Source organism: Macaca nemestrina, chromosome 11 (genome assembly GCF_043159975.1).
Source record: "Macaca nemestrina isolate mMacNem1 chromosome 11, mMacNem.hap1, whole genome shotgun sequence".
Taxonomy (NCBI): Eukaryota; Metazoa; Chordata; class Mammalia; order Primates; family Cercopithecidae; genus Macaca; species Macaca nemestrina.
Genome location: NC_092135.1, coordinates 43,233,461 through 43,247,180, shown reverse-complemented (window position 1 = coordinate 43,247,180; position 13,720 = coordinate 43,233,461). Strand labels below are relative to the sequence as shown.

The window sequence follows — 13,720 nt, the reverse complement described above, 5'->3', positions numbered from 1 at the left end:
TTTCTGAGGCAAACCAATAGTAAATTTCTCAAGGTTCTTGCTGCCTTCTTTAGCAGCATTTGATGAAGGATCTTTTATACATTTGTGATAGATAAAAATAAACCAGATTGCAAATCCTTTTTTAAAATCCTAAACCATGTACCGAGTTTTTGGTTCAAATTGTGTAAGATAAATTAAATTTAAATCACATTCTATTAACCAATATGAGGGTATTTCTGTAAGCACAGTTGTGTTGAAATAAAATTTTCAGAAAAAAAAAAGTAAAGAATTGATTTTATATATGAAAGCCATGGTCAGATCCCCTCAACAATATGTACTGTCTCATTAGATTGCCAGCCGGTGTTAATTGATAATTTCTAAGTAATTGAGATGTTTCATCTATTTCTGTTTCAAACAATTGAAATGGAATAGTTTCCTTGACCCTTTCATGGTATTTGTGAAGGGGTGGCTTGATTACTCTGCCTACAGCTCTGAACCCCTCATGGGAAGGGGAGCATGCAGATGAGTGGGTGCAGGGGCTGGGACAAGTACTTCTGGCTGCCAGCAGGAGAACTCCATGTGGCTTTGTGCCAGTGTCTGGGCTGGGGGGTACCCATGACCCCTGGAGCCCCATAGGGCAAGTATTACAGTGTAGTCTTTTAGCTTTGCTATCCATGGACAGCTTAAGTGTGTAACAGCTCAGTGGAAGGTCAGGGTGACAGTGTTTTGCACCCACACTCTTGGTACCCAAGTTATTGTCCAGCATCCAGGAAGAACCAAGTCGTGTGAATGATTGAAAGGTGGTGAATGTGGAGGATTTTGGTGAGTGATGGAAGTGGCGAGTGATGGAAGTGGCTCTCAGCAGAATGGGGAGCTGGAAAGAGGATGGAGTAGGAAGGTCACCTTCCCGTGGAGTTCATCCATCACCAGTCAAACTCTTCTCTAAAGTCCCACTGTCAAGCCATCCCTCTAAAGTTAAGCTGCTTCTCTCTGACATCCGGCTGCTTATTTTCTTCTCTCTTTCTCTGCCACTCTGTCTCTGCACTGGTAGGGCCTGGGGTTTTTATGGGTACAGGATGTGAGGCTGGGGGCAGGGAGGCCAGGGTGGTTTTGGAAAGGGCAACATTTGGGCAAGAAAACAGGAATTCATGTTCCCTCTTTGAACTGTGGGTCCAGGCCTGAAAGTGGAGCTTCATCAGGAACCCCACCCTTTCCTGCCTAGTATTTCACTGCCTCCTGTCCGTATCACAACCAAATTCTGCAGTATGTATCTGATACCAAAGACTGGTATAATTAAGACAGTTTTCTACAAACAAATCAAATGATGAAAACAACTCATTTCTTATACTATTAATCAGAAAAATATAAAATTACCTGCTACATAAACCAAAGGACATTATTTCTGTTGCCAATATTGTATGTGTTTCTGTCCCCAAGTCTTGTAATGTGTCCTCAAGTCTGTTGCCAAGTCTCTTTTTCCCAAGAGTTAACTAGAGTATGTTCTTCATTTCCCCTCTCAAAGGACTTTTTTCCTTATTTTTTGTTTGTTTGCTTTGTTTGTTTCATTACCTAGACCATATCCTTCCAAGACATCTTTGATTTTTTTTTTGTTCTCTTTTTCTGCTCTCCCATAATGCCAAATTTGTATTCTTGTTAGATATTCTTCTGCTCTCATGGGCCACCCTTGCCCACCTTCAATCTCATGCCATAAGCATCACATTTCCTCCACCTAAAGTATGACACTAGCTTTCTGATAGCCATTCCTAGCATCCCTCCTCACATTCAATCCACTGTTCACACTTCCATTTCATCCCTATTCCTGAAACATATTTCAAAGCATTTAAATTGTTTGCAAGTTTAAACTCTGTAGTTATTGAAGACCCTCTTTGCTTTTCTTGTTTCTCCCTTTCTAACCTGAAATTTCACACAAACTAATCATTTAATCGTTTATTCATTCAACAAATATTGAACATATCTCATGTGAGGAGCTTTTCAAGGCATGGTGGCTATAGCAATAAACCAAATAAGTGCAAGCCCCAACCTTCTTGGGTGTCTCATTCTGGTGGAGGCAACTGGTGCTCTGATGCTCTGCCAAGATATTCTGGTCCAAGCAAACACACTTAACTTACTTCTGCCCTCCCCAGTTGCTGAGACTTTTAGATGGCTGACCGTTCATCCTTCTACCCTTAATGGCAGTGTCCTCTATAGCAGAGAACTCCCTTGGGCAACTTTCCACCCTGTTTTAGGAAGATACTTGCAAACAATGGCCATCAGATATGAAAATACAAAGCCCTGACTTACTGATCTTAACTTTGGACAACTCTGAAGGGCCGCCAAGATCCAGAGCTTCCTATGGGGTAGACTGAATCTTCAGTTGCAACCACATTAAAAGTCAGTATATCCCTCTGTCTAATCCTGTCTTCCTCACTTCCATACATGTGAATTTTCAAAGAACACTCTCTTTCTTCACACAACCTCTATCTCAGAGTGTGTTTCCAGGAAACTTACCCAAGATATAAACAAGACACATAACATCCAAGTAAATAATAACTATTTTATGGCATATAAAGTGGTGGATTTTATTACAGGTTGCCAAATATTTCAATACCCCTCACTATGTGCATAAGAATTCTATTTTACCACTTGATTGACATTAGGTCAAACTGTATTTCTCGTTTTGAACACTAAGTGTATGTGGAAGAGGTATTTGTCACTTCCAGGAAAAAGCTTTAAGAGCTAGCTTGTGGTTCAACAATGTTTTATTTTTCTTTGTGAAAACAACCAGTGATGTTCCATATAGAGGATTTATTGTCCTGGGACCAAGGGAGAAAATTATATACAGCTGAGTCACAACTGACCCATCTGGATATATAGAATGTTGTAAGAGGCTGGGATCTGAGGGTCACTAACTGCCCCAGCAGAACTTAATTTAATCTGTTTGAAACAGCTAGGGGTAAGTGCTATCAAGCTAAGTAGAAAGAGGAATAGAGGAGTCTGGAGTTGAAATGGGGGCCAGAGCTGCTGATTTAAATAAGGTTGTCAGAGACAACCTCACTGGTAAGGTGTTCTTCGAGCACAAGCCTAAAGAGGATAAGACAGCAGTCATGGAGACACCTGGAGTAAGAGTGTTATAAGTAGAGAGAGCCACAATGTAAAGTTCCCGAGGCCACATCCCAGTTGACATAAAGAAAGAGGACCGTGTGGACAGAATTCAAAGAGGGGTGGAGATTTGCCAAAGATGAAATGAAGCTAAAACAGGATCCAGATTGTACAGAGTTTGAAAGATCATTAAAAGGCCTTTAGCTTTTTCTCTGATTGAAAAGAGAAGCCTTTGGATTGTAGGCCAATAGAGAGATTCAGAAAAAATTGGATTCTGGGTCTGTTTTGAAGTTAGAATGAACAGATTTGCTGACAGGTTGGATGTGGGTTATATGAGAAAAAAAGAAGTCAAGGATGACTCCTTTTTTTTTGACCTGAGCAACTGGAAGGATGGAGTTGCCATTTCCTGAGAGACCAAAACTGCTGAAGTTTGTTCAAAGAACTGTACAAACCCAGTGCACTTGTCAAATTTCTTTGCTTGTTTTTCTGATATTTCCTGCATACTTTTCATACTTCCTCACTTCTGTATTTTCACTCTTATCATTCTCTAATCTTCATGTCTAAATTTTATTGACTCTTCCAAGTTCAAGTCATAGGCTACTCCCTCTGTGAAGTTCTTATGAGCATCTCCATCAGAAGTACAGTCTTTTCCTGTCACTATAATCTTTTATTTAAGTTCCTTTAACCTCACTAATAACTTTCCCTCTTGTTTTATATTATTTTTATAATTTTGGGGATTCAGTCAAATAAACATGAAACTGGCATCTATATTACTAATTACAGCTGATTGTCGAGAACAATGCTGGTGGGCTTATTACTTCATCTCTGTATTAAATTCACCGTATCACATTTACAAGTTATTTCTTCCCCCACCACCCTTCTCCCAGTAGGTGCTTTCTCCAGTGAAAATGTCTAAATTCCAAAATAAATAAAGACACGATTGCAATTAAGGTATGTTGTAGCTTCTTTCCAATTTCTAATTCTCTACTGAGATAAATCAACTCTCTTTACTTAGGAAAGAATGTGGGTCAAAAGGCCAAGTTTTATCCTACGGAATGATGAAAATCTGCCTTCTACATGCAGCAGTTACCCTGCCTGTCTTAATCCGGTCTTGAATAAACTGTAAGTTAATGTCAATGGCATATCCTCATAGCACCCAGTTTAGCACCCTGTGCCCATGAGGTATCCCGAATGTTTCTGAATAAATGGAATAAAAGTAATGGTCATAATGGGAACATAATATATAATGAAATCAGATTTTTAAAACTTTAAATAAAAACAAAATCAATTCTTTTTTTACCAGTATATATATATATATATATATATATATATATATATATATATACCGGTATATATATATATATATACCGGTATATATATATATACACACACACACTAACACAAAATCTTAAATATCATTTACATGATATTTACTTGATATTTACCATGTACATGACTTCCCTCTTCCTACCAATTATGTTTCCTACTAAACAAAAGTTACCATAAGGTATATTTTTAGTTTTTAGTCTCAAGATGTTTATGTAACATATTATTTTAAAATACATAGCTGCATTTCCAATGTAGAGAATGTGTCACTTTGTAAGGAAATATTAAAAGCAAAAAGCAAAGAAACCAAAACAATTTAAAATACTTCAATTCCCCAAATCAAGGATTTAGTGGAAACATTGAAAATCAGGTCTTTATATTGCACCCAAAGAAGTAACAATTGGCAGAGCAGTAACTAAAAGTGAGAAAAGAGGAGTCCCAGGCAGAAAAAAAGATGAAACTCTCCATGGATCATGCAGTATAAAAACCCAACTCTGGTTATTATACTAGATATGTTCTAAATAATTAATATTAAAGTGTTTTAGGTCATTTATACTTTTATTCTCAAGGAAAAAAAAACAGAAAATATCTGACATTAGTGTCATGTGCATCTGTGTGAAGAGACCACCAAACAGGCTTTGTGTGAGCAATAAAGCTTTTTAATCACTTGGGTGCAGGCGGGCTGAGTCCGAAAAGAGAGTCAGCCAAGGGAGTTAAGAGTGGGGCCATTTTATAGGATTTGGGTAGATAAAGGAAAATTACAGTCAAAGAGGATTTGTTCTCTGGCGGGCAGGAGTGGGGGGTCGCAAGGTGCTCAGCGAGGGAGTTTTTGAGCCAGGATGAGCCAGGAAAAGGACTTCCACAAGGTAATGTATCACTTATGGCAAGGACCGGCCATTTTCACTTCTTTTGTGGTGGAATGTAATCGGTTAAGGCGGGGCAGGGTATTTTCACTTCTTTTGCGATTCTTCAGTTACTTCAGGCCATCTGGGCCTATACGTGCAAGTCACAGGGGATTTGATGGCTTGGCTTGGGCTCAGAGGGCTGACAATTAGTGCAAAATCCAGCTATTTCCAGTACTGTGGAACAACCTTTCTTGATCACTTCAGATTGTCTTATATCATTGAACCTGGCAGAATTTTCACCCATCCATAGGCGTTAGGATAGTTCGGCGTTATCTCCACTTACAAAATAATTACTTATGGGAAGGAACATCTCTATCTTTATCAGTTGTTTGCCTTCAAACCGGAAAAACAAAGTATTAAACTATGCCTTTGATGTTTTCAGAAGTTAATGAAGAGAACTTCTTGGTCATATATCCTCTTTCTGTAGATTGGTGGCTGTACCATCATTAGAATTTAGCCAGCCTGCTGTTTGAACTCATATATGGAAAAGAAGGGAAGGCATTGGAAGAACAGCAATCTGAATGAGGAAGAAACAGTGGACAACAGAAAGCCTTTTAGGAATTAATTGAAAGAAGGGAGTACTAGGTAATTCACCACTAAGAATCTGTTGTTAGTGCTGGTAACCCAGTGTCCGTCTACATAAAGAGATACTATACTTCATTTTAAAAGATATTCTTTACACCTATTTTCAAATCCTGATATCAACTTCCAAGTTAATCTATACAAGAAACCCAGAAATTCCAAGAGTGCTCAAAATTAACAGCAAAATATGACAAAAGAAAGTGATGACTTACATACAGAATACTGAACCTAAAACTGTCTGTTACTCTAATGCCAAAGATCAACAGCTGAAAGTTCACTTTGCCTGTTAGCATGTTTGCATGTAACTAACAGAAAGAGCACTTGGCCAGGTCCCCAGAGTCTTATGCCTTTTCCTCTGTCTGCCATCATGTGAACATGGATAAGACTCTTGCTTTCCCTGAGTCTCAGTTTCCGCAGGTAAACAATGACGCAAGCGCACTGAATGATCAACCTAGGTTCCTCAGTGGGCAAATCTGACATTAAGTAAGATTCCCAAATCTCATTCCCAGAGATAGTCTATGTTAAAACTTTTAGCATGTATACCGCCGATTAGTATGTTTTCTTTATCACCAATATCTTTTTCATGGGGCAATTATTGGAGATCAGAAAAACGTGCTCCCTTCCAATTGAAGACTATGTTTAGTACACACCAAATATACTCCTTTCTTACTAAATCAGTTTGGTGTGGTTAACACCTCTACCCTCACCTAAGGCCAAGATAGACGTGACCAACTGAGGCTGCCTTCCTCTCCAAATCATCTTCTGTTCCTGTACTTGATTTCTCTTATTCTAACTTGTCTGGCTTTCCTAACAGGCATGATTCTCATGTTTTTATCTACTTATTTCTTTCTATTTGAACTCTTTAGACATGAAGATTAAAACTACCTTTGTTTTCTGAGTTTACTTCAAATGTGTGCTATTTAAAGTGAATGGAAGTTACTTGTGGTATGTACTTGTATTCATGATCTCTGTTTCATGTGGCATAGCTATTCCCACACTCAGTTCCCTCATGGTCCCCAAGTGTTACTTTTCAAGGAGAATTTCTGTCATTCAACTTATTTTACATCATGTTGTTTATTAGAAAAAATAACAGTTTATCCTGATAAAATTACTTTTTACTGTACAGCACAACATTTTCTGCAATTTTTCTTCCATATATAGTCGTAAAATAAGCAATGAGGTTGCCTAACATTTTAAAGATAAATCATCCTTAAAATAAAGAAACAAAATTCTTGTTATTGTCTAGATCAGAAATAAGTCAACAGATTTATTGGAAAAATATCTCTAATCCTAGTTTTCAGAATGTAGCCAGATTGGAATCTGAGCATCTTTGGAATCTGTAATGACTCATGCAGGGCACTTGTGTATGATGCAGTCTTGACATGGTGCCAAAACAACTGGTCACATCAATCAAAAAAATTAGTTGAGCAATTCTTCCATGCCATGTAGACAATGGCCCAGTTGGTTGTATTTTTCATTCTTCTGCTAAATACTTTGGCAGCATGTCGACATGGTGGCAATTTGGCTGTGCTTCTGATGAGTGTGATTCTGTGTGTCTGATACGTATGACCTAAGGCTTAATTCTTTGATGAAGTCTTTCCACAGAGGCTCTGAGGATTCCCAGTTATTCGAACTTAATACCTCTTGGAACTCTAAGATTTTTGTATATTCCTCTAGAAAGCTATGCTTCAACAAATCGTGAGATCATATAGCACAAAGAGGCCCTTGAGAGTGCCTTTGGTCCAGTGGTTGATTGTGTATATTTATTTCTTGGAGTCACTTGTGTTTATATCCATATATTTATGTTGGTGCTGTCTTCCTATTATCCCAGAAGGTCCGTAAGGACTTGCCTTGCCCTGTTTCTTTTTTTGTTTGTTTGTTTGAACTCCCCAAAGTCCAATAGCATACTCTAAACCAGTGTTGGACTCATTTCTCAGAGCAGTCTGTGAAAAATTCCTATCATGCCAGATAACTAGGGAGAAGTTACAAGGGTAGCAAAAACCCTGGCCTCCCCTCTAATAAATATACATCCAAAGTACAGGTCACTTCGCAAGCCACTGGATACATTTTTAAGTGTCTCAAGATGTTCTAATTTTGCTTTCTACATGGGTTTCACAATTGCTGTTGGTCAATTCATATGGTTACAAAAAGAGGTGCATATTCAAATAGTAATCTTTAGAGGCGTCGGTGAGAGGACATACATAGCCGGGCTACGTTAGGACAACTATAAAAGCTAGACCTTACCCGGTCTGAGAAGGGCTAAGACTAGCTCTATCTTGCTGAATACCACATCCTCAGCACCTGACATATGGTAAGTGTTCAGGTAATGGTAGGTAAATAATTACAAAAGTAGAAAAAAAATGAAAGTAAATTTAATATTATTTCTTCCACTAGAATTAATTACTCCTTTGATTCAAAAAAAAAACAGGAATATTGGCCCACTCTAAGAAGCAGAGCCTATATATTTTTTTAAATTTTATATGAGTTTTATAATTGGCTTTCAAAGTTTCTTTAAATTCTCATTTCAAAAATAACTTAAAATAATTATCACTGCTGCTTAAAAACTGTTTTCTTTATTAGGCAGTCAGACACTGAGTTACTTATTCTTCCTCTCATTGAATGTTGTTTGCTTTGTATGGATTCAAAAGGTCTATACTAATAGAGATGCTCTAATTCCATTATTATATAAACAATGTTGTATATGTGCTTTAAAATATTCACTTTAATTTGAGGTATTTATAGATTGCTAAAGTGTCAAAAATACAACAAAAGAGAAAAGGGAATAATGCTATTTAAAACTGTTCAAGATGCCAAACCAAATTAAATACTTAATTTAAAACAACATTCTCTTTCAATATCAAATATTCCTGATTAAATACAAATAATGTTGAAGTCATCATTTCTGATAAAGAAATATATCTTATAAAGACTAAAGATACTGTATCTCATAATATGTGTCAATAACATTTTTTTCTGTTCAATACCTTCTAAGAATAGGAAAAGATTATGAAATATAACTAATAAGAAATGATATTTTATAATGCTCCAAAAATTACCAGCTTGTTGAACTCACCTTTACTGGACAGATGGCAGGTGACAAACTGATCTCAGCCAATAAAATCTGTCAAAACAATCTGCCATGAGCAGGTGTCAGATAATTATCTAAATGAACAGATATGTAAAGTAATAAACAAACTAGAAAGAGATTCTGAACACAGGGATCTTCACAAGCAGCTAAACTTGCAGTCTAACCTTAAATCATACATATGACACAAAAATTAGCTAGTGCTCAGGGCAAAGTTATAACTATTAACAGTAGATTCCATTTTCTTTGCCCAGTTTTAAGCTTCCCCTTCAATTAGAACTCTGGGTATGTAGTTGTGATGTATCAATAAAATATAAAGCTTTTTGTTTGGCAAGTATTTTTTAATGCCATATCTTAAGTCACAGCAATAAGAAAGTTTATGATATTTAAAGTCATTTTCATAAAATATTATATATAAACACATAAATTAAATATATATAATTTATACTGTCAAATAATAAAAATCATATAACCAAATACACAAAAAACTTTGCCTTCCTAACTAAGTAGTTCTGTAAATTATGAGAGATATTCATATATGGAATTTTAGATACATTTGCATAAATGGAAACGTGAACATATCTATAATTTGCATAGTACAAATGGTTGCCTTGAGTTAATAGTTGACAATTCATCAATATATATTTGAGAAATTAGTATTTGCCCACATAGGAATTAACATTGCCAGCTGTAAGCGATATTTTCTTTGCTGACCTGAAGTCAGTCATTTTGATTTTGGTTCAGTTTTTCTTAGTAGCTTATGTTGCCATTTGCAAATTTGATGAGCAGCAGGGAGCTCGGTCAGGTGGAACTTCATGGAAAGAAGCTACCATTTAAGTATTTTCTATTTAGGACACGATATTTTTGTCTTCAAAGATCACTGTCTTACTTGTGACATCTTGCTTATGCAAATAAAAGCACATTAAACAGGCACCCCCCACGTGGGAAAGATGTGTCATAAAAGAGCTGTTTGTGACTGGATCCTAATAACACTCACAGAGCTAGTCCATCAAAAGTGGACATATTTGTATAAGTCCAGGATTCCTGACAGAAAGTGTTCCGTGGGGCTCTGGCTCCATCCTCCTGATTAAGTGCAGTGGCACTGACTGAATTCCGGATGAGTTCTGGCACTGGTTCTCGAATACGTGGCCTCAGGACCCATTTACACTCTTAAAATTATCAATGCCCCCTCAGGAGCTGTTGATTATATGAATTATATCTTTCAACATTTATCATATTAATAATAAAATAGAGATATTTTAAAAATATGTACTAAATAACTTAAAATAATACTTATCCTTATTTACATAAATTGCATATTTTATTAAGACTATATTGTTTAAAGTAAAAAAATTCTTTACATTTTACAAATTAACATCTAACAGTAAAAAAAGACTGGATTCTTATATCTGTTTCTGCATTCAATCTTTAAGATGTGTTATTTTGGATGAAGTATGTAAAGAAAACTCAATGTCGCACAGATAGGTAGTTGAAAAATGGAGGGATAGTTTAAACTTTCTTCAACATGGTTTTTATATTATTTAATATACCAAAACTTGACAAGTGTTAGTTTCTTTAAGATGAGTTAGATTCCAATATGGAACCTAAAACAACATTGATGTATTTGTTATACTCACTTTCATCAATACCAATTAGTCTATCACACATTTTGAATAAATCTTTTAACCATGCATGATTTTACAAAATCATGCATTGATCATTTGAAAAATATTGGTCCACTGAATTATGCAGATCTGTCAGATGCACAGTACAAAATTCAAACTGTGCTTTTTTGTGACAGAATGAAAATGACAAAGTTGAGTAATATATATTATTATTATTATGAAAATACATTTGATCTCATAGATATCTCTGAAAGAATCTTAGGATCTCCAAACTCCCCAGTCACACTTTGAGAATTACTGACATGAGGGAAAGGACAGCACGACTTAAAGACCCACATTCAACACCAGGCGCCAGAGAGCTGCAATCACAAGTGCCTGGGTAACAAAAACAAGTGAAGGGAGTGAGTGTGGCAAAACCCAGGCGAGAAAGCAGTTGCTTCCCTATCCCCTTGCAGGAATGTAGATCAAAGGTTGTCTGATCTCCCTTTTAAAGATAAACTAGAAACTTGGATTTTTATGTGAACTCTTTTGAGTTTTTTTTTTTTTTTTTTTTTTTTTTTTTTTTAAGATGGAGTTTAGCTCTGGTTGCCCAGGCTGGAGTGCAATGTTACAATCTCAGCTCACCGCAACCTCCACCTCCCGGGTTCAAGCGATTTTCCTGCCTCAGTCTCCTGAGTGTCTGGGATTATAGGTGCCCGCCACCATGCTCGGCTAATTTTGTATTTTTAGTAGAGATGGGGTTTCTCTATGTTGGTCAGGCTGGTCTCGAACTCCCGACCTCTGTTGATCCGCCCGCCTTGGCCTCCCAAAGTGCTGGGATTACAGGCATGAGCCACCGCGCCCAACCAACTCTTTTGATTTTTTAAACAGTGTCCACTCTACACATTAACACTTTATAGGCCAATCAGAATCCACCAGTAGATTCAGCTGGTATCATCTAGCATACAGCTGAAGCCAGAAATCAACTATGGAAACGATAAAAGGGCAAGAGAAGTCAGCTAACATCTGTAAACTTCTATAAGCTTGGAATTCCCCAAATCTGGATATTTCATGATTAATCCAAAGTGCAGAAATCACGAGGTGGAGGAATCAACCTCCCTACGTCTGGTAAAGCATCACTACAGCGGTGAACAAGAGCACTTCAAATTGTCTTGGACCGGTTTTCAATAGGGATATGTATGTTATGATCAAAATAGATACAACAGAAAGCAGAAAACTGGGCCCATCGGTGGCAGATCAGTTTCTCCAGTTGTCTTTCTCCTTCACATATGAAAGCAAGATAGGTTTCTCTAGACTTCTCTAGACTAAATAAGCTCTAGGTGTTCACGAACTATTTAAGAGAGGAAATGTAATGGGTGCCCTTCCAGTTACTTGGAAAATTTATTTAAATATTGAAAAGAAACGAGTCTTTAATTATTCCTCAAGCTGGTGAAGTGAGTTACACTGGAGATATACTTGTAGATCTCTGTATTCACATATCACTAACTCCTTCTCTATTCAGTTTGACACCCTCAACTTTAGTATGAAAACATCGATCATACTATTTGTGTGAAACATTGAGAGAAAAGGATCCTTTCATAGCTATGCATCTCCCTCCTATGAATCTTATATCCCTCTTAAAATGAAAAGTTTAATTTTTACACATTGTAAAAGTGCAAGCAAGTCATTCATTCATTTTATAAAGATTATTTTTACAACTAATACCTTGTTTAAAAATATAGAGAAGACTTTGGCAACAACTCTTACTTGTCCAGTTATCTTTGGTATTACTTGAGCTGGCATTACTTGCATGTTAAGCATAGATAAAACTGATGACTCAAAATAATTGCAATAATCTTCTGTATGTTCTCCTAATGAGCTTGCTCAGTTTTCTTCTAACTTTAATATAGCTCCTTAGGAAATGCTACAGAACAGTTTGAACCAAATAAAATCAGAAATTTCTTCCAAAAAGAAAAATAAAATATTTCTTGGTTTTACATTTTTGATAACTATGCTTTTCATTATGCAGCATAGAAAAGTCTAAGAAATAGCCCTTTATTTGTATATTTTTTAAAGAAACAATTGCATTTATTTTGAATTGCTATCTGGATAATATTGATTTTGTTTAATTTACTCCTTTTGACTCAGATTGCTACTTGTTTACTAAAGTCCCTTTTCCTTCTTCACAGTAATAGAAACATAGCCCCAACCTCCCCAGATAGAGATTACATTTCCAGACACCCTTACAGCTCTATGTATCCATGAGATGAAGAGAATGTGAGAAGTAATGTGTGCCACTTCCAGGTGTGGGCCTAGAAAGAGTAACAATGTATCCTCCACACACTCTCTTTGCCTTTCCCATAAACACTAACAAACTCACCCAGCTTGAGTTAGGCAGATGAGGAAAATAACTAGAGGTGGGTGAACAGGAAGATGTAAGAAACCCTGGACTTTGAAAGGCAGTGTGGATCAGAGCTATGCTACCAAATGGAACTTTTCATGCAGATGCTATCATGTAAGAGGGGAAAATTTTGTCTATAAAGTCATTGTAATTTTGAGTTTCTTTTTTACACCAGCTAAGTCTTTATCTTAATTAATATTTCATATATTAATTTTTCACATAAATGAGCTAAGATGAATATATTTGGAAAGCATATCTGTACATGTTGTTAATAAATGGATCTTCTTTGTGTATGACCCTGTTTTCCCAAATGAAAAAAAAAGTTTCAAGTTTATCAACAACTCTAAAGTAATGCTGATGACAGATGCATTAATTCAATTGTGGACCATTCCATGTGATCTATTATTTTTTTCCTTTGGGTGTGTCACCATAGATAACTTAACTTTGTATATTGATGTTAGCTCTTTTCAATAACTTTTTTTTAATGAGCAAGATGAGTGTAAATTAAAAAATGATAAAAATAATTCTAGTAGTTTTGTCTTATTACTTTCCACCTTCCTCCAAATAAGCCTGTATTTGAAGGATTGATCCTCCATATGCAGATCATAGATCATAGATCTGCATAGCTTTGTGCAGAGGAAGATATTAAAAACTGAAAAGAATCAGGGCTTCATACAGTGCTTTATCTTTCAAAAAGCAAAGCTGACCAAAGGCAGTACATTTGTCTGAGATGGGTTTG

The 13,720-nt window shown here is 36.3% G+C and overlaps 1 long non-coding RNA gene across 1 annotated transcript in view; it reads left to right on the top strand.

Annotated features, from left to right (window-relative positions):
* Positions 1-2,873: 2,873 nt before the first annotated feature.
* The window catches only part of LOC105492625 (uncharacterized), a 30,914-nt gene continuing 20,067 nt past the window's right edge, over positions 2,874-13,720 (top strand). The window contains exons 1-2 of the long non-coding RNA XR_011609537.1: positions 2,874-2,932; positions 4,094-4,200. This is a non-coding gene — a long non-coding RNA (uncharacterized lncRNA). The remainder of the gene's footprint in view (positions 2,933-4,093; positions 4,201-13,720) is intronic.